At 33.2% G+C, this 27859-nt stretch overlaps 1 pseudogene; it reads left to right on the forward strand.

The window, feature by feature from the left end:
- The first annotated feature begins 4011 nt into the window (after positions 1–4011).
- LOC149542313 (glucuronoxylan 4-O-methyltransferase 1 pseudogene) overlaps positions 4012–27859 on the forward strand; it is a 37310-nt pseudogene continuing 13462 nt past the window's right edge.

A 27859-nucleotide genomic window follows, 5' to 3' on the forward strand; every position in this document is an offset into this window, starting at 1 on the left:
TTAAGTTAATTAAATATTTTATCAATTAAGTTTTTAAAATAAATTAAAAAGTGAAAATATATTAATTATTAAAAAGTTGTAAGATTGCATGATGCGAGCATGAGTTGAAAATATAAAAGAAATTAATTAAAAAGATAAATTAAGAGAAAATTATAATGTTGTTTTAATTTCATAAAGTGCGCATGGGTTTAAAAGTAATAAAGATTAAAAATAGAAGTCAAGTGGAAAAATTAAATAAAGTTATTTAATGATTCATTTAATATGCATTAAAAAGATAAAGCAAAGATTAATAAAAGTTAATTTTGAGTTAACTCAGTTGAGCAAAGAGTCATCTCGGGTGAACGCACAATTAGTGCCCCGATTTGAGGAGAAAACTCCTTATCACAACTTGGGGGTTCATTTTTCAAGGGAGGTGAATTTTGAAGAGAAAATTTTGGACCGTGAATTTTAGAGATAGGAATTTTAGGGAAGAACTTTGGAAGCAAATTTCAGAAGGAGAATTCTAGGAAAGATTTTCAGAAGAAAGTTATTGAAGAGAAGCGAGTTCTCTTATAGTTTTTGGGGTTTGCGTATTAGCATCAGGTTCAGGTAGGGTCTGGTATCTTGATCCCTAATTGATATAAGAAATTTAATATGTTCTGTCTACTTCGTGATTGTAAGAACTTGTCTTCTCAAATGTGTGAATTATTTGTTCTAGATCTGTTGCTATTCGATTTCATCTGTAAATTTAGATTGGAAAGCTAATTAAAAAAAACTCATTCGTAGGTAAAAAAGGGAAATTGGATTAAATCGAGTTTTGGGTTGAATTAAAATTGAATTGAGAAATTTAACTTGGAAAAATATTTGATCTTGGAAATGAAAATCCGATTAGTTTGATTTATTTTCCTATCAAATTAAATGATAATCTTTTAAAAATTTAAAAATATATATATAATAGAATAAACATAATAATAATAATAAATTATTATTATTATGGAGGGACTTTGTATTGTTATAGATATCGTTTTAAAATTTTTTTATTTTTTTTAAATTATATTAAAAAATATATATTTATATTTATTTATGGGGGGGGAGGGAATTACCCCGTGCCCCACCCCCTGTCACGGCTCTGCGCGACAGTGCCTGTGTCGCAGGTACTGCGACGTCAGGTACCAGGTACCTGCCGCCGTAGGCCCTGCGATCGTAGGACTGTGGCAGGCCATAGGCTGTTTGTTAAGCCGACGGGCTTATTAAAACACACGTTTATTTATATATATATATATATATATATATGATTTTAATTAGTATTTAAATTAATATTATTTATATAAAGGTTATATTATATGTAAGATTTGGTAATAGTTTGTTTAATTATTAATAAATTTAAAAATATTAATATATTAAAAATTTATAATATTAAATTATTATATATGAATTTCATATAAGTTTATTTAACATTTATTTATTTAATTAATAATAAATAAATAACTTTAATATGATTATTTTCTATTACATGAATTATTAATTAAATTAGTTGAATATAAATTAATTAAGTTTACTTAATAATTGAAGATTAATTTAACGAAGTTTAAAATTTATTTATTAGTGTTAATAATTAACAATTTTGATTTTAATAAACTTATAGTTATTTAAAATCAATAAATCATTATTTTTATTAACTAAATAAATGAATGGTTATCTTATTATTCTTTTAAGAAATTGATCTTTATAAAGAGGGGAACTTTATATAATTGAGTCGAATAAATGAATGAGTTATTGGGTGGATTTAACTGAGAACCTTATAAACTTGGAAAACATACGTTCAACTGGAAATAGAAACCTTACTTTAATTCAGCAATATTTTATCTTTCAAAACCAATTGTGAGATTTTGATGATTTCTATGTACTATCTATGTTTTGGGGTTTTTGGGGATTGTTCTAGTATTGACCAGTTTAGGTTGTTACCAGAGGCTCGGGGTTGTGAATGTGATGTTATGATGTTTTGGTCTCGATCTTTCTTAACCCAACCATGGTAATGTGATGGAGTGATCTATGATGGATATTTTTACTGTTTGTTATTGCTTTCTAGTTTCCTCGTGTGAAGTTGATGGTGTATGTATTTGAGGTTACCTGACTTGACCATTTTGGAGTCTTCGATCAGTTTTGTGTTCTATTATTGGGATTCTTTTTGGTTACTCGTTGGAGAACCATTGGATATTGTGATTTATCATTGATGCCTTCATGTGCTGATAGAGATTTGTTGTGATCATTATGATTATTATTTGATGCTATTTAGTTGCTCATGGAGAACTGATGTGATGATTGTGGATTATATTTATGATGTTTTCAGTCACTTGTATAGGACTGAGGCAATTTTATTATGATTCTTTGATTTGTGATTTCATGAGCCTAGGGTAGGTTATCTATGTGTAGTGTCGAGAAGTGGCTTGCAATGGGGATCGAGGCCCTAAGAGGCTGCCTGGAGTAACCCATTGTAAGTTGTTTTAACAAGTGAAAAAATCTCACCTGAATACTAACTTAAATGAACCTAATAAGATAACTGTATGTTCTCTCCCATACCTTGAGTGCTAGTACAGGCTAGGATGGGGTAGAGAGAATGCTTGGTTACGACCTTGCATTCCATAGTATGCCTCGTCAATATGAGAGGATACTAGTGGCCACAGGGATCACTAGGGACCTGGGATTCCTAAGGGATTGCTCGGGTAACTTCTACGTGACTTTTGCGATGACACTTTCCCGCTTGCATAGAAGGTTTCCTACGTGTCTTTGGGGTGCCTCTGGGTCTAGATGTCTATCTATGTTGGAACCTTTGAGTTAGTATACTTTTAGGATTTCCCAGACTTAGAGAGTACTTGTGTTTTGTGTTTTGATATCTTGTTTGGGACTTGAGACTATCTCCTCAGCGCGGTGGGAGTGGACCATTTAGGTTCCACGTGGTCAAGTGGTAGTGATTTTTACTCTTACCATTGAGATCCGTCCGTAGTCATCGTAGCTGGAGTTTTCTTGGTTGGCATTTATCTTCATTCTGTTCATGGATGTTTTATCATTATGGATGTATTGATGTTTCATGTATGGTGGATGATTTCATTTATTTTTACTGTACTTGGTATCATGGATTCGTGGAGGTTGATGCATTTCTATTTTTACATATGTATATTCTTTTAAGCCTTTCATACCCTGTGACATGTACAGTGGATGATTGAGCATTCCGAATTAATTTGCCAAGAGGCATTCGGAGCAAATGCATATTATGGACATTGGACTTTAGTATTATTCTTTCATGTGGATGTGGTAGTTGTTAGACTTAGAATTAATTAAATTTAAAAGTAACTCAACATCTTGGGATCCTTAAGGAATGTAACCTATTATGTATGATTGTTGATGATTACATGTTATTGCTTCCGCTACTATGTGTTTGATGTGTATGTTATACATTCTTACTTTAAAAAAAAAAAAAATGTTTAGAAAACTTAGTAAAACTTTAGGTTAATTCTTTTGGATCTCTTGGTGGGGCATTACACAACTTTTCTTCTGTCTCCATTTTTCTTCTCTTGTAGCAGGTTATTAGCTAACAAGTTCTTCTTGGGTTGTGTAGAATTGACATTAATCAATTCTTTCACTACACCCTACATTTTTTGTACTTAAAAAAAGGACTTCAATTTTTTTTAAAAAAATTATACACATAAAATTCATCCAATTTTACACATCTCATTAGTTTACACAATCTTCAAATTCTAAACACAAATACCATTTTATATCAATAAAGTTGAATAGTTTGTGTTCTAGGATTGCCTTTATCTTGTTGGTGTTTTGGGATAAATTATTTTGTTGAGACTTTTAGTTTAAAAGATTGATGTAATTTGTTATGAAATTTAATTACAACTATTGAAGTTTCAAAGATTTATGTTCCTTTTCCACATTTAGTTTCAAAATTGATCGATTATTTTGCTACTTTTAGGCTTAAAAGTTATTTGATCTATTCTTCCAACACAACATCATTATTTTGAAAAAATGGGCTTCATAGCCAAACAAATGCTAAAACTAAGTCCTCGTAGTAGCCCTATTTCTAGTCTTTTCCTTACTCCTCTCTCTCAGCATAACAACCTACACAAAATCCAAATACAAGCTCATATGTCCTAGGATCAAATCCTAGTGCTACATCAACCCTTCAAAACTGCCTCTCTCAGTAGAAAAATGCCTAGTCCATTACGCCACCTCAAACATAACTCTGCAACAAACCCCTGTAGAGATTTAAAAAATCATGCCAAAAGTCTTGCAAAAGAGAGCCCCCTACAACATTTTGGCCTTTGGCTTGGGCTATGACAACCTGATGTGGAGTGCCTTAAATCATGGTGGCAAAATGGTGTTTCTCGAAGAAGACAAGGCCTTGATTGGCAAAATGTGAAGCATTCACCCTGAGTTCGAATCTTACTATGTGCAATACCCTACAATGGTGACTGAAGCCTGTGATCTCCTCAAATGTACACCATGGTAGGGCGATAAGGAGCTCTCAAATTGTTCTAGGCTTGCCCTAAAGAATCTACCACCTCATATTTATGGTACAAAGTGGTATCTAATTATGATTGATGTTTCCAAAGGGTATTTAGGCTAATCTCCATCCAAAATGCACTAAAGACAAAATAAAGTCAAACTTTTTTTTCATATTCATGAAAATATTATGATTTTTTTCCAAATTTATTGTCGTTTTCAGCTACAAACTATGCAGATCATGAAGATTAAACATTGAAATTTTCAAAAAAAATGTATGATGTTTTTGATTTTTTGAAAATTGGTCAACTTTACAGATTGGATGGAGGATAGCCACGTCCATATTCCTAAGGTGCATGTGTGAATGCAAGTTATTTATAGATTAGCTATCATGGCTTTGAATCGTCATGTAGGTGAAAGCACTTATGTTTTTGTACAGGACATGGCTTGAATCATGGAGGATATTTACTCCATGGCATTTCTTTTCCAGGAGAATTTTATGGTTGCTAAAGGGAGGCTCTACATTTCAATGTGCCTGCCAAACCCCAAGCCATCACATTTTGCTCGAAGCAGTGTGGTAGAAAGCCTTTGATCAATTGGTGAATTCATAAATGGGGTATTTTATTATCTCTTAATTATTTTGTGGAATAATTTTCAATTTGTTTTGTTTTACTATTAGGGGAAACAAGTTGGTAGCCACCTAGGCTAGCTTTATACATCTACAATTCTTAATCCGTATGTCAAACTTTACCAATTTTTTCTGGTGAAGCTCCATAGGTGAGTGAAGATCTTAAAGCTAACCTTTCAACTATCTCACATTTACGGAGGTCTCTATAGAAGACATAGAGTGCAAGGTGGTCTAAAAATGGCCTTAAAAAGAGTTCTCCCAAAATCCTCCACCAAAACCCCCCAATTACCGTTACCTTTTAACCCCCCAAAAAATCACCTTTTTAATCCAATTAGTAATTAATTTCGTGTCAATAAATATGCACTTTATAATGTGAACCCATCCACTAGGTGGAAAGGGTGGTGATGGGGTCATTCTAATTAAAACACATTGTCCCTAGTGAAAATCAAAACCCCATGTTATTACACCCCACCATGACCCTAACTTAAAGACGACCGACCCTATTACTATGCACAGTGACACACATTACCTTTCATGAAAGGCAATGTTACCACCTATAGTTAACCCATTTACTAAGGCAAATTTACCCTAAACTTGTTCATTTTCTTCGTGTACTAGAAGTCATTTGTTGAGCTCCCACCGCCTCCATTTTTTTCCATTTCACATAACCTTGTGCTTCTTTTGCATTTGAGGTGAGGACTTATGAAGTAACAATATCTCACTATTATTTATCATTCACTTAGTGTTTCTATGATTATCATGTAGTTTCTTTGGGGTTTCATTATGAAATGATTGCATGTAATGTGAGAGAAAGTAATAATTTGAGAAAATAGTAAAGCTATAGTGTAGAATTTTGATATAATTATAGCTTTCTATTGTGTATGCAATGAATGTATGTATAATCTTATAGGTTTTGGGAGAAATATGGGGTTTTATGTGTGTTTACTTTTGTTGTTATTTATCATTCACTTAGTGTTTCCATGATTATCTTGTAGTTTTTGTTGTATGTCTTTGGGGTTCTTTGGGGTTTCACCATGGAATGATTGCATGCAATGCAAAAGAAAGTAATGATTTAAGAAAATGGTAAAGAAAAAGTGTAGAATATCAAGATAATCATTGCTTTATGTTGTGTTTGTTGCAAGTGTTGAAGTGTCTTGTAGGTTTCTGGAGAAAGATGGGGTTTTGAATGTGTTTATAATATTCTTCAACATAATAACCGAGTTCATTACAAGATAAGGGAAATGAGAAAATATGTTGAAGGGTTTGTAACGATTTAAGGGTTTTTAATCTCTACCTGTTTGGAGGGTTTTTAATCATTGATTTCTCTTGTATTTTTTGCAAATGTTTCAAGGTTTTCTATATTCTTATAATTTTCTTCATAGGGTTTACCGAAATCATTGCCTATTATTGTTAAAATCTCACATTTTTACAAATTTCTTCCACCTTTAATGGAAATGAAGGAAACTTTTAGAGGATAAGGGAAATGATAAATAGGGGTTTCAAATGGTTTCAAAATATATAGATGAAATGTAAAAGAGATACTTTGAAATGTAATTTGATTTTTGGTTAAGGGTTTGTAATGATTTAAGGGTTTCAATTTTTTTAATTCTTTTCAAGGGTTTTGAATCAAGAAATAATTAGTATACAATGTCAATATAATCATTGCTTGTTGTTTTGTTCTTTTTTAATGTTTGAAGTACCTTGCAAGTTTCAATAGATTATTTGGGTTTTGTCTATGTTTAAAATTTTCTTCAACATTTTTGCCAAAATCATTGCTTTCACTGTTTTGAATTATTAACTAAGGTTTTCTAGTAGCTAATAATGTAAGCAAAGGTAATCATTTCAGGAAAAGGGCCATGATTAATTGGGTTCTCAATTGGTTGTGAAAATATTAGATGAGATGTAAAAGAAATTCTTTTAACTGATATTTTATTTGCGATTAAGGATTTTTGTATGGTTGAAGAGTGTGTAATAATTGAATGTACAACCATAGAAATGAATAGTTAGTAGATATGGTTGAATAATTCTCTACAATGTCTAAACTAGAGAACAAATTTATGTTGTGCTTTTCTTATTAAATCATTCCATAGTTTTATGTTGCAGTCTTTATACCTTCAACTCATTGCATATAATGTGACAGAAAGAAATAATTAGAAAGAATGGTAAGGGAAAAATGTACATTGTCGATTAAATAACTAGGTTGGTATTGTATTTTTTAAGAATTCTCATAGTGTCTTTCACTCTTTGAAATAATAATTGATTGCATTTATGGGTTTTGGGATGTGATTCAAGGGTGTGTAATCATTGAGGTTAATGAAATTAATGATTTAATGGTTTGTAATCATTGAGGATAGTTTGAGGATGCTACAGGAACACCGTGACAAATAAAGTGTTTGAACTTTGAAGAAACTTGGAGACCAATGCTAAAACTCTCTTTCTCATGGTGTCTTTAATAGCATTTTATGATTCAATCTTTCCATTGTTTTATGTTTCAATCTTTCAAGCTTCAGTTCAATGCATGAAGTAATTAGAAGAAATGGTAAATAAATAGTGTACAATGTGCTATAGTCATAACTTGTTGGTGTAGTATTTTCTTTTATCTCCATAATTTCTCCCACTCACCATTTTAAAAATAGGGATTTTCCTATGTTTGTAATTGTCTTCCTCATACTACTATTTTGAAGACTTCAACACCCACTCATACGTCTTGCCACCCTTATTTAGAATACTTACGTTACCTATGACCTTTCTTAATTTGTCATTCATTTGTTGGCCACCATGAATATACTGATTTGTATACATCATTTTGAATGCATACTCATTTTAAGTTTCAAATTTCTCACCTTCAAATTATTGCATTTGATGTAATAGAAAGAAAAAATTAGAAGGAATGGTAAAGGAATAATGTACATTGTCAATTTAATCATTACTTGTTGTACTTTGTGAGTGGTTCTCTATTGTCCTTTTCTAATTCCATGTTTTTGAAATCAATAAAGCATTATGATGTATTGAGACTATGTAAGATAGTCTTATTTTTAATGTTAATTAAACCATTTTTGACATTACTATTTAAATTTACTACCATTGTGTTAATGGTTTGATTGTTGGTCATGGTGTATTGTTATTAGAATATAGTCAATGTCTACTTTGAAACAATGAATACAACCAGCAATAAACTTAACGATCCAATTAATTCTTGTCATCAATGACAACATAACAATGCATGTAGGAAATACATTCCAATACAATCAAACCAATGTATATCATCATGTCTCCCATTAAATTATACTTTCGAACATATATAACTATTTGTGCAATGTAACTATTTATGCACTGACATATGCAATCTTTCTATTTATACAATGTAATCATTGCATGTCATTTGACAGCAAGAAATAATTAGAACAAATAATAAAGAAATAGTGTACATTATTGATTTAATCATCACTTATTACACTATGTGTATCTCCACAGTTTCTCTCACTCCTCATTTTAAGTATGCATATTTCCCTATGTTCATCATTGTCTTCCTCATACTATTATTCTAAAAACTTCAACACCTGCTCATGCTTCCCACCATCCTCATTTGTAATACTCACCTTCCATATGATATTTCTTAAATTGTCATTCATTTTTTGGCCTCCTTAAATATACTCATTTGCTTACATCTATTCAACTGTATTGTCTCTTTAAGCAACTACATGCATTATTAGGTTGTCATCACTGTATGCATTGTTCAATTAACATTGACTATGTGCATTGTTGACATTGACTGTTTGAATTGTTAAGTTCTTATTGGCTGTATGCTCTCTAAAGTTGACATGACTTGTATGATTGTGAAGTTGATATTGACTGTATGCATTCCTTGACGTAACATTACCCGTATGCATTTTTCTAATGAAATCCATTGATGCACATGTATAAGGATGTATCCATTCTTGAACTCACATGCATATGTAGAAGATTTTATCCCTTCTTCAACTCACAAGAATTATATGCATTACTTTGGTTTTTAGTCTATTACTTTCCATTAATCATGAAACATTCTTTCCATAAAAAATTTAGATTATGCTGATGTGCCCCTCAATCTATGAGCATTGTCAAGCATTTTTGTCCAATAATTGTTGCAATTGAATATTGTTTGTTGTTACCATTGTGTATCACTTATTACAACCAGATTCTTTTACAAATGAAGGCTAATGTTGTAAGGCTCACCAATTGAATTAAATTAAGCAAGTGGAATTATGACAAATGAACTAGATTAAAGAGATGGAAGCATAAAATAAGAAAGAATAAATTGTGTTATATTGAATTCATGAAGTCATTGCCTAAAGAAAATATTTTTTGCAATCATTGTATGAAATGACTAATTGCTTCCCACTAGAATTCAAATTTTTAGTTGGCAAACCATTCCTTCTATGTCAAAATTCCCATAAGAATAACACAATTCCACATTAATATATTGAATGCTCTCGGGTTATTCTGTATAGTCTTTGAATTCTCTATGCTTGTTTAGGATGGTAACATACTATTCAATTCATGTTTATTTCCTACTTTACTAGTAGTTGAATGCATGTTTCTTTCAAGATTATAATTTTTTTATGCACACTTTTTTCCCAATTTGATTGCTTGTAAATAACATGTTTTATCCAATTCGACTGCTTCAACTAATAAGTCATTGCTAATGTATGTTGTAATGTATATGCATAATTTATGTTTATTCCATAAAGTTCAATGTAAATAATATATCTTTTTTTGGAGCTTCTATTGTACCAATATTGTCAAGTTTTTCATGTTTGACTGCTCAATGTCTATGATTAATGAATTCTCTATGGTTATGCTTAATGCATGTTGATAACTATATGCCTTTCTCATATCATTATCATCCTATTTATTTGTACTCTAAGTTTTCAATGACTAAATTACTAAATCAAATTTGCATGCTACACTTTTAATTATGTGATGTATTAACTAATGAAATGTAGTCATCATTCTACCAAGTTGTATTCATTATACAATTATAATTCACATTGCTTTCTTCATTCTATAATGTTATCAATGTTGTCTATTGTACACAATTTGATGTTTCTATAATCAATGATTTCATGTACTTGTGAATCTAGTTAAGTTTCATTGTACTTTGTTATTTGAGCTTGTTGTCTATGTTCTCTAATTCAATCAAATAATATGAATGGTTTATGTATGTTACTTTCTTTTAGATGTTCTTAATGGATATAAGTTTTGGTATTCCATGTTAGGACTCATTGGAAGACCATTAATGCTCCTGATTATTTGTTGCACCACATGAAGACATAATTAATGTTATTTTCTATCTTGTGCAACATAATGTAGATGACCCCTATCTACATGGTTGGGTCATCTATGAGCTTATCTTTTCTACCCTTCTTCAACATACACGTAGAATTGATTAGGTGTTGGACTTCTTTACCGAATTTTTGGTTTCATCAAACTAAGAAAAAGTTATCATGTGGATTAATAATAGTGATCCTGATGACAACATTGGAAAACTTGCACATATATTTGATTTTCAAAGAGAGGGCTCTCAAAATCTTATGATCAAAGCTAGGGAGATGTTCATAATGTCATGTTGTAGGGATGACTACAATTAATTTCAATCTTCATTGCAAGAAATGAAAAAAAAATCACACACAACGAGAAATCTATGATTCTAGACTACTTCAATGGAGTAGCCCTTTTTGTGAAATATTTTGTAGATATGTAGACATCATTATGTGCAATAAATCCTACTTAAGAACTATTTAGTAACATTGGATGTTTGTAAGGTTTTTTGAAGGATTATCTAATTTCATTGTGCTCATGGTTCAACATTGAGTAGCCTCATATTGCTCTTGTATTCATTTAATATGTTAGAATACTAACACTATACTATTGGTTTTATTTCGTAATGTATGACATTATTAAGATGTTGTTGAATATTCACATTGCTAAGTTTGTTTTACAATGTATTCACCAAATACATTAAAAAAAGTGAGATAGTGTTGTGCAACCTTAGATTTGTAATCTAATATATGAATACCTTACAAAACTAGATCTACACACTTTCTCCTTTTTTTTGTAATGTACTCAAAGAAGATGTTTCTTAAATTAATTTTTAGCAGTCTACAAAAATACATTTCAAAAGAAATTAGGCCAAATTGTATCATAGGTATTCAATGTACTCATTATAATAGAATGTTGGATAAGGAAACTAAGTATGTCCAATTAGTTATTCTTTTTATATCAATGAATGTTCTCTTTATAATGTGAACCCGCCCATTGGGTATAACAGGTGACTCTTCATAGTACAAAATAAGCAATCTAATGTCATCAATGAATTCATGAACTTGTCAATCTACGTGAGTTGTGATCATTGTGTTTTGTGATTTCACATTACTCTCTTTCCTTTTTTATGTTCTCAATGAATATCTAGTGGATCCCTCTTCATTTTTACATTGTTGTCAATGAATACATTAAACATCTATCATACTAGTTTCCTCAATTGAATTTATATTGGTGTAGACATACATATTATAAAAGAAAATTGGCCTACTGGTATCTTATGTATCCAATGTATTAATTGGATATCTATGTTGGATAAAGTAATAGAATATATCCAATTGCAAATTATTATTTTGTCAATGAATATTCATTTTATAATGTAAACATGTCCATTGGGTAGAAAAGGTGATGATGGGGTCATTTTAATTAATACACCCTGGCGAAAATCAAATCCCCATGTTATTACACCCTACCATGACACTAACTTAACCATGGTCAACCCTATTACCCTACACAATGATACATAAAATGTCACGTTATCACTAAATGCCAACCCATTTACTAAGGAAAATTCACTCTAAATCGGTTCATTTTCATCATGTAGAAGTCACTCACATAGCTCCCACCAATGCTTCCCCTCACTTTTGTCTCTATCATTTCCCACAACCTTGTTCTTCTTCATTTGAGGTGAGGAATCACAAAGTAACAATATCTTGTTTTTATTTAACATTCAATTAATATTTTCATGAATGTAAAATGGTCTCTTTTTAGCAATCTAGTCCTTTGTGAAGCTTTCATTTACTATATCATTTATTCAATAGACATTGACAACATGTGCATGACATTGATTGTATGTAATTATCTTAATTATTGTACCATCATAATTATCTTTATTTTATTGGGTAACTTACTTTGACATAACATGTATGCAATTGAGTTAGGGAATAATGTTCATTAATGAAATTAACACCCAGAAGCTACTGTATTCAAATCCTAATTCCATGAGGGGGTCCACCATGTATGAAGATTCTATGATGTAATTCATCCAATACCAATCTTGTCTATGTGTGCAATATTTTATTGGTGAAATAATTAGGCCATAAATTATTCACAACTAGAGGAAAATCATTTATTCATCATAGCTAGTTTCAATCTTTCTATCACAATCCATGGACTTGTTGCAATCCAATTCTCTATTACAACTCATTGTGGATACTTATGTTGACAAAATTACCATGAATGTTGATGATACTACACTGTGGGAGTATCCTAAGCACTAGAGAGTATTGATATATTGCATTCATGACTGTGTTTGTCATTGATGTCAACATAGCATTGTTTCTATAAAGACTGGCTAGGTAGAAGACAGAGATCTTGATGGTATAGACAATGTTTTGATTGTCTAGTCATGCACAGTTATGGACATGTATGGTATAGTGTCCTGATGATGTGGTCAAGTGTACAGAGCCTAAGTCAATGATGTACGAAAGTTATACCTAATTTATAGAGAGAAATTCAAAGACAGAGTATTGGGAAAGTAGTTCCTGATGCTTCTTGGATATCTTGCATCTGGGATGTAATAAAGAGATACACAATCAGGTAGTGATAGAGGATAGTCAGTTGATGACATCAGTGAGTGTGCAAGCCTTAGTATCACACATGTGAATTTTTGTATACACTGTGAGACGATAGTGCTATTGTGATTGTATTTAATTAATTATCTTATTTTAATTAATTTTGAAAGCCCCAAGGCCATCAGAAGGAATTATTACGAAGATATGGTATAAAGGAAAGTTATTTTCATTGATTGTAAAATGTATGAAGTGTATGGCATGGATTAAGATTATTTTTTAAGTACGAAGTGCAAAAAGAAGCAGAGTTCTTATTGAATGTCTGTAAGTGATCCATGGGATTATTGGATGTCAGATTCAAGATCTTGTTACAAGATCAGAAGGAGCAGAAGTCTGGTTGATAAGTAAGAGATAGAGGAACAAAGTACATTTTAGTTATATTATTCTATAAGGAATAATACAAAGATCATTTGGATAGTGGGTCCATTGGTTTTTCCCTTGAAGCTACTTGAGTAATTGGTCTAGCTATCTTCCACAACTCCTAACAAGGTTGGAATCTCCTAACAAGGATTCAAAGTCTCCTAACAAGGACTCATATGTACTGAATGTTCTAATAGACTCCTAACAAGGTCTATCCTCTAACAAGGAATATTTATATTAGTACATCATCTTGTGGGTGCCATCCCCACCAAGGTTTTCCCTTTGATCAAAGGTTTCTCTAATTAACATATTTGGTGTTATTGTGTATGAGTATCTTGTTGTGGTTTTAGTTTATATTACTCATATGGTTAAGATTGTTTAAGGTTGTTAATTGTGATATTATTTGGATAACTGATTCACACACTCCCCCCTAAATTATATCAGTAAACTAAATTCTAAAAATTGCTATCAGAGCTTCAAGTCCTTGAATAATAAGCTTAACAACTTTGGGAGATCGATGGTGAATATGTTCAAGAAGGATAGTCCAAGATTCAATGGGGTCAACTATGATAGTTGGAAGAAGAAGATGAAGAATCATCTGCTGTGCATGGGTTTAGGATATTGGATCTTAACAAAAAGTCAAAAGACAATCATTGAAGAAGAAAAGCTTGAAGGATGTAGTGAAAAAGAGAGAGATATATTCATGTGTAACATGAGAGAAAGAGAAGCTCTACTAACATCTCTTCTAGAGAATGAATACAATCAGGTAAAGTCACCTATAATTGTTGAAATTACAGGCAGAAAGATTTACTTCTGAGAGGGGGGGGATCAAAAGTAACAATATTTAACCTCTGAAACTTTTAATTAATTGAGATTATTTACATGCATCTAACAGCTTCTAATAAACATGAAAATAAAAATGAAAATAGGTAACACAAGATATGGTCACCTAGAGACCCTCTAAAATGAGAAGGTAAAACTAGGGTGGGGATGACACCCACAAGTTATTACTGTAGCAATATGTAATTGGTTAAGGTTACAAAGTTTGACCACTTCCAATGGTTTTTCCTGTGAAAGACCTACCTTGTTAAAGTCTTTACACCCTGTTAAAAGTGACTTGGTTAAAGGATTTACAAACATTCACTTGGAATGTTACCCTATTAAAGGATTTATCACCTTGTTAAAGGTTTACAACATGGCTATTAAACCAACCTATCATCATAAGATTTTCATTCCTAATGCAATGGCTAGAAGGTATTAGAATGCGTTTACTTGATGACTTACAATCTTATATTGCTGATTCTAGATCCTTGTTCTGCTCAATTTGATCTGATCCTTCTTGATCTAATAACTCTTTGCTCGTATTGTTGATACTCTGTTCTAAACAACTTGATTCTTTAGTACTTCTCTTCCTCTAAGTCTTTACACCCCTCTGAACTTCACTAGCATTCTCCCATACAACTCTCTTCCATCCATGAATTATGGGGTTTTGACCTCCTTATAAAGGCTTCGAAGACTTAGGATTAGGTATGAATCTACAATCGATATTCATCCTTCTTTTCCACTCAAATCTTTACACTTTTCCTATTGGTTGCATGCTTTCTCCATTTTTCTGATTGGCTACATGTTGATTACATAGGTAATGTAAAATATTTGATCTTATCTTTTAGATCCTTCGAGATTCATCTTGAGTCGGCTCAAGAATGGTTTACATCTGAGTTTGTGAAGGCACAAACTCATATGATGATTCTGTGTTACTCGACACTTATTGATTGTTGATGCTCAACACATATAGGAATTTTGTCTTGCTCAGCTCCTATAATAACTTTGTGTCACTTAGCATCTATACTTTGCTTGGCACTTATAGTGACTCGGCATCTATAGTGACTCAACACTTGAAACTTGCTCGGCACCTGAAGTTTACTCAGCACCTATTGAATCTCTAGCTCGGCATATCCTATAGCTCGGCATCTATATCGTACTCAACATCAACTTAGAAATTGGTTAAGTGTGTTGACACTCAATTGTCAAAACCAATCTGAAACCAACATCTCCCTTTTTGACATGAGTGTCAAAAACACTTGACTAAACATTGTGAATCTGATCTCTATGAGTATAATACACATTCTATTTGACATATGTACAAAACTTCAAAAACTTGTTCAAATTTTTTTTAGAAGACTATATACCTCAAAAACTTGTAACTTCCCCCAAGTTGATATGCCATTTCTATATCCAAAATCTCTTATGTTGGATTTGTCTCATGTTGATGTTTATGTTAATCTTTATCTATGCCTTGTCATGTCTGCTCTGTTTTTGTTTGCTCTATTTCTACTCCCCCTTTCACACATCTCCTTACAATTTTTGTATCCTTTTGACTTTATTTCATTATCACTCCTCAAAACTCAAAATTTTATTATCTCCCCCTTTGGGTATACTCCCCCTTTGGGTCTCATTTATTATATCCAATTTATTATATCTCCCCCATTTCTTATTATCTCTCCCTTTTTGACACTTATGTCAAAGGGTCCTAAGAATGAATTGAATACTTAGCCAAAAAAGATTTATTTACCTCCATGATAATCTTTAGAGCAGCATCCCAATTGTCTAATGCAATTTTCAATGCTTTATGCTAGATGGTTGTCTCTACTGCAAGGTGTATGAGGCTTTCCAATGTAGAAAGATAGAGATATTTCTTCAAAACATTTCCTACATAGGCCATCTCTTTATGAAAAACTTCCATGTGTGGGGTTATTGCATACTGGGTTTGTATAAGTTTGGCCTTAGTGTTAGCCTCATCCACTGTGAGTACAACTAATTCCTTTTGAGTGTGAAGCATTGTGGCAAAATGCTTCTCACTTTGAGTTGGATCCTTTGGTAATTGTGTGCTTGATACCTTGATACCTTGAGGTTCCTCTCCAAGCTCAATATCCTTTGGCTAGTCTCTTGTGTGAAATATGAGGAATCACACAATTTGGAGTATAATGAGAATATGTTCTCAAGTACTTCTTTCACCTTTTCTACCTTTTTAGCCAGTTCCACTTGAGATAATGCTATTTCACTAGATATTTTTTCATGACCTTCATTTGAAATCTCTTTTCTAACCATTCAAGCAATTTGGCATTGGTATCTAGGTCTTCACTTTGTACTTGGTCCACTATGTTGGATAGTTGCTCCATAATGGGCTTTGTCTCATCAGGTACTGGCAAGCTAAATGAATCAAGAAAGATGTCTTTGATTTCAATTAGTGCTTGCCTTTGCCTATACTCATTCTTGAGTATCCACTACTTTTTCTTCTTCTACAATGCCTCTTGCACTTCATTGATCTGTGCTAGGTTCATTGTTTTATAGTCATAACTTGGTATGACTATCTCCTCATCAAATGCAGGGTCTCCATAATGAAGTGCCCTTGTTACCTTAGTAGAGCTCGATCCTAGTACTGATATTTGCGATGGTATTGCATCAGTTCTCAGATGCTTAGTAGGGGTCCCCGTAGTAGCCAAATTGACTAATGTTTGTATTACCTCTTGTTCTCTCTTCTTAGGGGTCTTCTCCTCTTCCTTTTCCTCTTCAATTTTGTCTTGATCAATTATAGTGATCAAAGGAGGTGCACCTTGAATCTGTGTAGTAAGATCAGAGGTATCTTTCTGTCCTATTTTCTCCTTTGTTTGCTCCTCAATAGTTATTATGATTGTAGTGTCAACCTTAGTAGATGCATCTTATGTTACTTGCTCTGGTAGTTGACCACTTGTAGTTGTTGGAGTTTGTGAAGGTGGTTCTTATGGATTCACCTTCTCCTTGGTTATTTCAGCTACTGCCTTTTGAAGTTCCTCAACACTCACCAAAACTGGATTGGTACATAACTATGCTTGTAGTGTGGTCTAGTGAAGGATCTTTTTGAGATCCTCTACAGTCAATGGGTTAATGTTCTAACCTAAGGTGTTAGGAACATCCTTCAAAATTATTGTTTCTGTAGATGTAGGTGTAGCATGTGGAGGACTAGGTGGTGGAAATTGTGTGTCTTTCACACTCTGTTCCTGTTGCTACTCCTCAGTTGTTGCCTCATCACCTTTCTGTGTCTCCTTCTCCATTGTAACCTCTTCCTTTTCTTTCTCTCCTTCTTCCTCCTTTTCATTTTCCTCTTCTTCTTCATAATTATATCTTCCCTCCAAGGGATCTTCTTGTCCTTCCTTTACTGTTTGAAGGCCATAAATCACTTTCCACATAAGAGTGGACTTCTTCACAACATCTTCAATCTTATTTTGTAAAATGTTGAAGGCTCTATATTTGGGTGCAAATTTGCTCCCATGTTTCTTGCTAGCCTTTCTTATTTGACCTTTAGTGAGGTTAGACATTACATGAGCCAATGTTGACTCTCTTATTTCTTTCTCCATTTTTAGGCAATAATGCAATTTTTTTTCAACAATGAAGTATAGCTCCTTAGGCATAGTATTATCTAGTTCAAGTGGAGTAGTCTTGAACTTGGCCATCATAGTGTAGATTGATTCTTCCACTATGTTTTTCTCTTCTCTTGTCAACTTATTAAAATCAATATCTTTTAGCCCTGACAAATTTGCATTATCCCTAATATTGTCACAAATATTTTCTAGGTCAGATTTGGTGGTGTAACTTACCACTCTAAATTGTTCATTATCTGATTTTTTCCTCTCCTCATCTGGCTCTGGAGGTGCCACATATTTTCTTCTCTTTTTCTTTATTGGCCCTCCCTATTTTGTAGCTTTCTTTTTCTCCTATTCCTTGGCTACCTTTTTTGTAGCCCTTGTATATGCCCTAGTGGTAGGTTTGGCTAGGCTTGTCTTAGCCTTCTTTTTGCCTTTTGGTTGTACAGCAAGTTGTTTCTATGCCTTCCACTTCTTGGGTTCTACTTTAGGTGCTTCTTTCTTGGCACCTTCTTCTTCTTCAGCATCCTCACTCATGCCCTAGGTTAGTGCTAGTGGTCCTTTTCTCTGTTCCTCTTCATCATCATCTGCCTCTTCATCTTCTTTTGTCTCCTCTGCCTTTGTTGTGCCTTCTCCAAATTTGGCCTTGAGCTTCTTTACTAATTTATCCTTTTTCTTTAATTTGGAAGCAGTCTTCAACTCCATATCTACCTTTGATCTTACCACATTGTATGTGCCAAAATGTGGTGCACCCTTATCCACTTCCTCTGCTAACAATGTTGTTATGGATGTAAATGCCTCATCAATGTTTATTTCATAACCAAGAGGTCTAAGCCAGCTAACCCTTGGTATGGCTACTCAAATGTAAGTATAATCAATATCCACAAGAAAGAAAATGTCATTTGTATGCTGCTCTACTAATGAAATATGTATCCTAAGTCTCTACTTCATTGAGTTCTTGAAATCTTCAAAATAACTTGTCATAGGTGTCTCAAAATTTTCCCCCATTTGTTCAATATATTCATTTACCTAGGCTACAATAGACCTATTTGTCTTCTAGCTAACTTTACCAAAAGATGGAAATTCATTCTATACATAGAAAAATATACAAATCAAAATTGCACCAAATTTACATTGGGCTCCCTTAGTTCTCCTTATAGCTCCTAAATTCTCATTGATTTGCTATAGTTGCAATTCTGCTAGGTCATAGGTATGATCCTTTTTAATAATTTTGTAGCCAACATCTACTATAATGCATGGAACATTGTTGAGTTTGCTAGATTGGTAAAACTTGTGGGAAATTATTTTAATAGAAAAATCGACAAAAGGATCTTGAATGGTATCTATGGTCATGCCTCTCTTGTTCCATTTGGATCCTGTATTCTTTTCAATGGCTTCTTTGGAGTCACTTCTTAGGTTTTTGAGCCGATCTAGGGTTGGATACTCTGTTACCTATGAATAATTGATAACTTGACTAGGCCATCTTCTAACCACAAAATTCCATCATGAATCCTACTCAATGCAATTTTGATCCATTCAATCTTAAAGACATTGGGGAATTCTAGGGCATGAGTTAAACTCTTCCTCTCAACAATTTGAAACTCTTCCTTTAAGACTCCATTCTCACACAATCTATCATATGCTTCCCTAATCTCCATATCTCCTATGGCTCCTATCTTATAGTTATAACATCTCCTAACATCTTCTACCATTACTACCTTAGGAGGAATTATGGATAGGGCTCTGGCTAGGTCATTTTTATAGGCAACTTCAGGGATAGGTTGAAAATCTGGTTGCTTAACTTCATTTGACACTAATTGGACTTCAAATAGTTCTTTCTCCTGAGGTTTCCTAGAACTGGAGGCCATTTCTTCAAACTAGGGTTTAAACATGAAGAAATTTAAAACTATGTAGCTCTACACTAGTAGAAATACCTTGGAATCGATGAAATTATGCTGAATCTATGTAGAAATTTGCTGAAATGCTCAACATTCTGCTTGGAAATTGTTCTGCTCTCTTCTTCATGGTGAAAAATGATTCAAAATGCAAACATATACCCCAATTTCATAGCATTTAGTGCTTAGTGCGTTTACAGCTATCCACTTAGCTTCTTAAGCATTTCTACATTACTCGGCTTCCATTGGTTTTTTAAAAACTTGGCATACACTGGAGTTTCTCTTCACTTGGCATCTACTACTAACTCAGTTGTAACTAACCACTCAGCTTCTACTAACTTTGGCAAATAACTTGGCATGTATTGGGATTTTACTCGACATTTGAAGGCAACTCAACAACACTTGTGAAACCTTGAAAATTTTAACTTTGCATCTCTATTCATGTTGATCTCTCCTTTACAGTATTTACCTGTCTTGGAACTGATGTATGATAAAGCTTTGTATATCAGTCCCACATACCTTTTTTTGGTTAGTTAGATGAAGTGTGACCACTTGACCTTTTGGGTGAAGTGATCCCTTCATTGGATGTGCTACTTCCATCTTTCTTCTTCCATGTCTTATTCATTTCTCCTTTGATGTGTTCAACATCTACCTTTCCTTTTCCTTTTTTGAACTCTAAGTTGGGTGCCTTTAACCTTGTTGGGAAATTTCTATTGATATGACCAATCTTCAAACAACTAAAGCATTTAGTTTGGCTTAACCATCTGTTGTAGTTTCAACTGAAATGTGTTCTTATGCAATTTTTAGGGATGTGACCATATTCCTGACAGTAGTGACAGCTATACCTACTATTGTAGTCCCCTTTGTAGTGATGTCCATGATTGCTTGACCTTGCTAGTTGATTAGGTGTCCAAATAGGCTTTTATCTACACTCAAAAGCTCTATGCCCATACTTCTTGCAATTGTAGCAGTGACCTTCAAATCTTGGTGTCCTAATAGTCCTAGTCCTGCAGTCATGTGCTTGATGTCCTTACTTGTTGCTCTTATGACAATGACCCATGCTCTTAGGTTTGGCATACCGATGGGCATTCTTACTCCTACACACATTAGGAGTATGTCCTTTTTTACCACAAAAATGACAAGTAGGTTTAGTGTTCTTACCTTTGTCACTTCTGTCTTCTGCAGTCTTGGATGACTCTCCTTTTTTAGTGTTGATGTATCCTAGTCCTAAAGTATCATTGCTGGCTCTTGATTATTTTAGTAGCTATTCAAAGTACTTGATGCCCTCATTAGGCTTATTGAAGCTCTCTAAGTTTTCCTTCTCTCTTTTCGGGTCATTTTGCAGTTGTTCATTTTTTATCTTCATTGTGGAGATCTCAATGTCCTTGATATTCAGCTCATGATCTACATTCATCATCTGACTTAGGGTGTCTAGCTGCATGCTGGAAATTCTTGCAAGTTCAATTGACTTTTCTTCCAACCTGTTAGCAAGGTTTCTCTTGTCCTCTTCTAGCATAGCCTTATCTTCAATGCCTCTTTTCTTTTGTTCAGTCACTTCACAAATCATCATGGCTTGTGATTCTTGTTCAAGCTTGAGAGTTCTGATCTCTTCTACTTGAGCTCTATTCTTCTCCATCAGGTTTTCTATGGTTGCATCAAACTCTTTGGAATCTCCATTTGCAAACACTTTTGAGGTGTCAATCTCGTTGTACTGTGTATCATTCTTAGTTATGGCAATCTCTCTTCTTCTCTTTAAAGATTTTCTCAGTTCTTCCTTGGCTTCTCCCAAAGTACGTAGAGCAAGTTGTATATCAATCACCTAGTTTTCTATGACCTTCCCAAGTTTGTAAAATTCCATTTCTATATCTTTTCTCCAAGCTATAAGGCTTCTCCTTGTGAGAACTAAGCTCTGATACCAATTGTTAAAATTACAGGTGGGAAGATTTAGGGGGGGGGGGGGGGGGGGGGGGTGAATTAGAAATAACAATTTTTAACCTCTAAAACTTTTAACTAAGATTATTTACATGCATCTAGCAACTTCTAATAAACATGAAAGTTAAGACATGCATGAAAATAGATAACACAAGATTTGGTCACCCATAAACCCTCCAAAATGAGAAGGTAAAACTAGGGTGGGGATGACACCCACAAATTATCACTACAACAATATGTAACTAGTTAAGGTTACAAAGTTTGACCACTACCAATGGTCTGGCCTATGAAAGACCTACCCTATTAAAGGCTTTACACCCTAAAGGATTTACAAACATTGACTTGGAATGTTACCCTATTAAAGGATTTATCACCTTGTTAAAGGTTTACAACATGGCTATTAAACCAACCTATCATCATAGGATTTTCATTCCTAATACAATGGCTAGAAGGTATTAGAATGTGTTTACCTGATGACTTACAATCTTATATTCCTGATTCTAGATCCTTGTTCTACTCAATCTAATATGATCCTTCCTAATTCGATAACTGTCTACTCATATTGTTGATACTCTGTTCTAAACAACTTGATTTTGCAGTGCTACTCTTCCACTAAGTCTTTACGCCCCTCTAAAATTTGCTAGCATTCTCCCATACAACTCTCTTCCATCCATGAATTATGGGTTTTTGACCTCCTTATAAAGGCTTCGAAGACTTAGGGTTAGGTATGAATCTACGATCAATATTCATCCTTCTTTTCGCTCAAATCTTTACACTTTTCCTATTGGTTGCATGCTTTCTCCATTTTTCTAATTGGTTGCATGCTGATTACATAGGTAATGTAAAAGATTTGATCTTATCTTTTAGATCCTTCAAGGTTCATCTTGAGTCAGCTCAAAAATGATTTACACTTGAGTTTGTGAAGGCACAAACTCATATGCTAATTCTGTGTTGCTCGACACTTACTGATTGTTGATGCTCAACACATATAAGAATTCTATCTTGCTTAGCTCCTATAGTAACTCTGTCTCGTTCAAGATCTATACTTTGCTCAACACCTATAGTGACTCGGCACTTGAAACTTGCTTGACACCTATTGAATCTCTGGCTCGACACATACTATAGCTTGGCATCTATATCATACTCGACATCAACTTAGAAATTGGTTAAGTGTGTTGACACTCAAATGTCAAAACCAATCTGAGACCAATAGTAACATCTCATGAAATTTAGAAAGCATTAGAATCTACTTTTGAAGGTGATGATCATGCAAAAAGAATTAGATTACAAAACTAGATATGTGCATTTCAAGATGCTAGAATGATGGAAGATGGATTTGAAAGAAGTTATATTGGCATAATATCAGAAATGGTTGTAGGAATTTGGTTGGGTGGAACCAAGGAAGATAATGAAGTCATATGGAAGATCTTGAAAAGTTTGACACCACCATTTAAGCCAATAGCTCAAATGATTTAGCTAGTAATGTCCTACACTAAGGATTTCACAAAGGAAACATTTCTTGGAAGATTAGAATCAGGAGAAGTAGATTTGAGATAGTCTGGAGAACTTGCAAGAGTTGAAATAACTTTTAGTTTCCTAAATATTTGACCTAATTTGATAAGGAATGTAAGCACTCATGGAGATTTTGCTGCTAGGAAAAGAGCTGATGAAGACAAAAGGATTGAGGAAGGAATAACCCTTCTAGTAAGAAGAGGAAAAGATGGTAAGAAATTTTTTTAATGTTGGACTTGTAATGAATTTAGTCATTATGTATTTAAATATCCTAAAAGAGAGAAAAATTTTACGAAAAAGTTTAACCCTAGAAGAGATAGAGATAGAAATTGTTTGTATACAAGTGAAGATGAAGAATCTGATGAGAAAGGTCTAAGCGAAAGTGATGATGAATAAGAATTTGTGGCTATCAAGAAAGATGATCTTGATAGACAAATTAGAGAAGTAAGAGCTCTAGTTACCCAATTGGAAAAAAAATCTAATTGGATAATTAATAGTGGTTGCTCACATCACATGACTAGTGATATGAATAAGTTTGTCAAGTTTAAGAATCATGATGGTGGTATTGTTGGAGTTGGTAACAATGTAGCCTGTCATATAACAGGAATTGGATCCATTACTCTTGATGGTAAAACTAACACTAATGATGTCTATTTTGTTGATGGATTGAAGCATAACTTGTTGAGTGTTGGACAGTTGGTGGACAAGGGTTATTTGTTGCAGTGCACTCAGAAGACTTGCACTATCAAAGATAGAGATGGTAAGATGATTGGAACTAGCACTAGATCCAGAGGTAATGTATTTCAGTTGAATCCTACTGAGATAAAATATTTGGTAGCTAAAGTGGATAACAGTTGCTTCTGGTATAGAATATTCTATCACATAAACTTTGATAATATTGTGAAGGTTAGTAGAACTTTTGCAGTTAGAGACTTGCTTGAGATTGTTAAGCCTACTAATGTTCTTTGTAAGGAATGTATTTCAGCTAAGCAAAAGAAAGTAGCATTTCCTAGTAAGAAGTTCACTACCATAGAGAATTTGGAGATCTTTCACACAGATATGAGTGATCCTTCTAGAATAAAAGGATTATATGGTGAAAGGTATTTTATGATTTTTCTTGATGTTTTACTAGAATGATGTGGGTAGCATTTCTTAAAGAGAAATCTTAAGCTATTGATAAGTTTAAGATATTTAAGAATAGAGTTGAGAATGAATCTAGTGTTGAGATTAAGTTTTTGAGATCTGATAGAGGAAGAGAATTAACCTCTAAAGAATTTAACAAATTTTGTGAAGAGAATGTAATCAAAAGATAGCTATATGCACCTAGAACACCTAAGAAAAATGGGATTGCTGAGAGAAGAAATAGGTCTATAGAAGAAGTAGCTAGAGCGATGTTATTTGAGAATGATGTTTCTAAGACATTTTGGAGAGAAGTAGTTAATATAGTAGTATATACTCTAAACAAAGTATAGATCAGAAAAGGTATAGACAAGTCACCTTAAGAACTATTGCTTGGACATTCACCATTGGTCAAATATTTTAGGATATTTGGGAGAAAATGTTATATTAGTAGAGATGATGACATTGGTAAGTTTGATCCAAGAAGTGATGAAGGTATATTTCTTGGTTATTCATTCAAAAATAAGGCTTATAGATGCTTTAACTATAGAACTAAGAAAATAGTTGAATGTGTAAATGCAAGGATTGATTAGAAGTTTGGAACCAAAGAAAAGATGGTAGATTCTAATTCAAATGAAGAAGAGAATAACTCTAGAATTGTTCGATAGAATGTTGAAGTTTTCTTTAAGACTAACAATGACTTGCAGAATGATGCACAAATTATTGAGAAAAGAGATGAGGAGGGATATGAACCTAGAGAGAGATAAGAGTTGAGATATCTGCCCTAACAAGAATCTGACAAGGAATTGCCCTCCTGAGCAGATAAATAGAAGTAAAGATAAAGGTGTCATCACAAGGGATAGAGTAAATGAGGAGATATGTTTGATATCTCAAGTCGAACCTAAGTGGAAAAATGAAGTAGTCAAAGATAATCATTGGATCCAAACAATGAAAAAAGAATTGGATCGGATAGTAAAGAATGATACATGGCAATTAGTTCATAGACCAAAAGATAAGAATGTGATAAGAACAAAATGGGTTTTTAGGAATAAGATGAATGAGAAAGGAGAAGTTGTGAGAAACAAGGATAAACTAGTTTGTAAAGGTTATTTACTACAAGAAGACATTGATTATAAGGAAAAATATGCACTAGTAGCAAGAATAGAAGTAATAAGGATGATCCTAGCTTATGCAATGAACAAGAAATTCAAGGTTTATCAGATGGATGTTAAATCTTCCTTTCTTAATGGAGAACAAGAAGAAGAGGTTTATATTAAGTAGCCTGAACATTTTCCTTTATCAAAAGACAAAGACATGGTATACAGATTGAAGAAAGCTTTATATGGTCTCAAGCAAGCACTAAGAACCTGGTATGCGAGCTCAGACAGTTTCTTGGCAAAGCTTGGATTTGCTAAAGGTACGACAGAAAGTAACTTGTATTTGAAAGAAGTTGAAAATGGTTTGTTGATTATTGTAATATTTTTTGATGTCATCATTTTTTGAGGTAATGATGAAGCTTGCGATAAATTTTCTAAAGAGATGAAGAATGAATTTGAATGAGCATGATAAGAGAAATGAAGATTTTCCTAGGTTTGCAGATTGTATAGAATAATGATGGTATATTCATTTCACAAGCTAAGTACCTAAAAAAAATTTGAAAAGGTTTTGTTTGGAAAGCTGTAAACCTATTGGCACACCTATGATAACTAGTCACAAGTTATCCAGCAAAGATGAGACACTTGCAATTGAACAGAAGAAGTATAGATCAATGATTGTAGGTTTGTAGTATCTGACTCACACCAAACCAGATATATCAAATGTAGTTTAGATTGTAGATATATTTCAAGATGATCCTAAATAATATCACTTTGTAGAAATGAAAAGAATATTTAGATATCTAAAAGGCACATTTGACTATGGAATTTGACATGACAGATTGAGTGATTTCACTCTATGTGCATATAGTGATGTTGATTGGGTAGGCAGTATGGATGACAAAAAGAGCACCAGTGGTGAAGCATTCTTTCTTGGAGGAAGATTGGTTTCTTGGTTAAGCAAGAAACAAGATTGTATTTTGCAGAGCACTACTCAGACAGAGTATGTTGCAGTAGTAAATAACTATAATCAAGTTATGTGAATGAAGAAGATGCTAAAGGATGTCAAAATTGAGATTGAAGAACCTATTATCATTTACTATGATAACATAAGTACAGTGAGTATGTCTAAGAATCTTGTATTACATTCTATGACTAAGCATATATCTATTAAGTATCATGTGCTAAGAGAGAAAGCAATAGAAAAGGGGATCAAATTGGAGTATGTAAGTACTAAGGATCAAATTGCACATATGTTTACAAAACCTTTGCCTAATGATACATTTGAGTACTTGAAAGGTATGATTGGGGTTATGCCCCTACCTACTTCTGAGTAGATGATGTGAAGAGGTCATCAATCTAGTAGTACAGAGCACTATTATTTGACTGGACTGAATGTTGATGCTTCCTATATTGGGGAGTATCTGGTATGTACTGAGTCATTGAGGACTCTTGGTATTTAGTATTGAACAATATCTTTGGACACTCGAGTTGGTTGATGATTTAGAGAAATTGATTAACAATTGGTATGTAACTTTGAGATTGAAACCTTTGACATTGGTGTTAAAGGGGGAGAATATGCATGAAAAAAATCTTCTAAATCATGGGCGAGAGTATGCATGAGATGATGACAGAAGTAGCAACAAAGTATTACTTGGTATTCTTGGAACTTAGATGTTTTTCTTCTATGTTTCCATCAATTCCAAAGGGGGAGATTGTTAGCATGAATCCTAATGATACTAGATTATGGGAGTATCCTAAGCACTGAAGAGTATTGATATATTGCATTCATGACTATGTTTGTCATTGATGTCAACATAGCATTGCAGACAAAGATTTTGATGGTACAGATAATAGTTTGATTGTCTGATCATGCACAATTATGGACATGTACAAAATAGTCTCCTAATGATGTGATCAAGTGCATAGAGTCTAAGTTGAAGATGTATGGAAGTTGTACCTAATTTATAGAGAGTAGTTCAGAGATAGAGTATTGGGAAATTAATTTGTGATGATTATTGGCTATCTTACATCTAGGATGCAATGAAGAGATGCACAATCAAGTAATGATAGAGGAAAATCAGCAAGTGTGTAAGCCTTAGTATCACATGTACAAAGTTTTATATAGACTGTGAGACAACATTGCTATTATAATTGTAATTAATTAATTATCTTATTTTAATTAATTAAAAAATCCTCAAGGCCAACTCAAGGAATTATTGTGAAGATATGGTATAAAGGAAACTTATTTTCCTTGATTGTAAAATGTATGAAGTGTATGGTGTGGATTGATATCATTGTTTAAGTGCAAAGTGCAGAAAGAAGCAAAGTGCTTACTGAATGTGTGTAAGTGATCCAAGGGATTATTGGATGCGAGACTCAAGATCTAGTTATAAGATTTGAGCATAAGTCTAGTTGACAGGATAGAGATAAAGGAACAAAGTACATTTTAGTTCTATTATTCTATATGAAATAATACATAGATCATTTGGATAGTGGG

This window comes from Cupressus sempervirens, chromosome 8 (assembly GCF_028749045.1).
Source record: "Cupressus sempervirens isolate cs-2001-9-10 chromosome 8, ASM2874904v1, whole genome shotgun sequence".
In the NCBI taxonomy this organism is placed as follows: domain Eukaryota; kingdom Viridiplantae; phylum Streptophyta; class Pinopsida; order Cupressales; family Cupressaceae; genus Cupressus; species Cupressus sempervirens.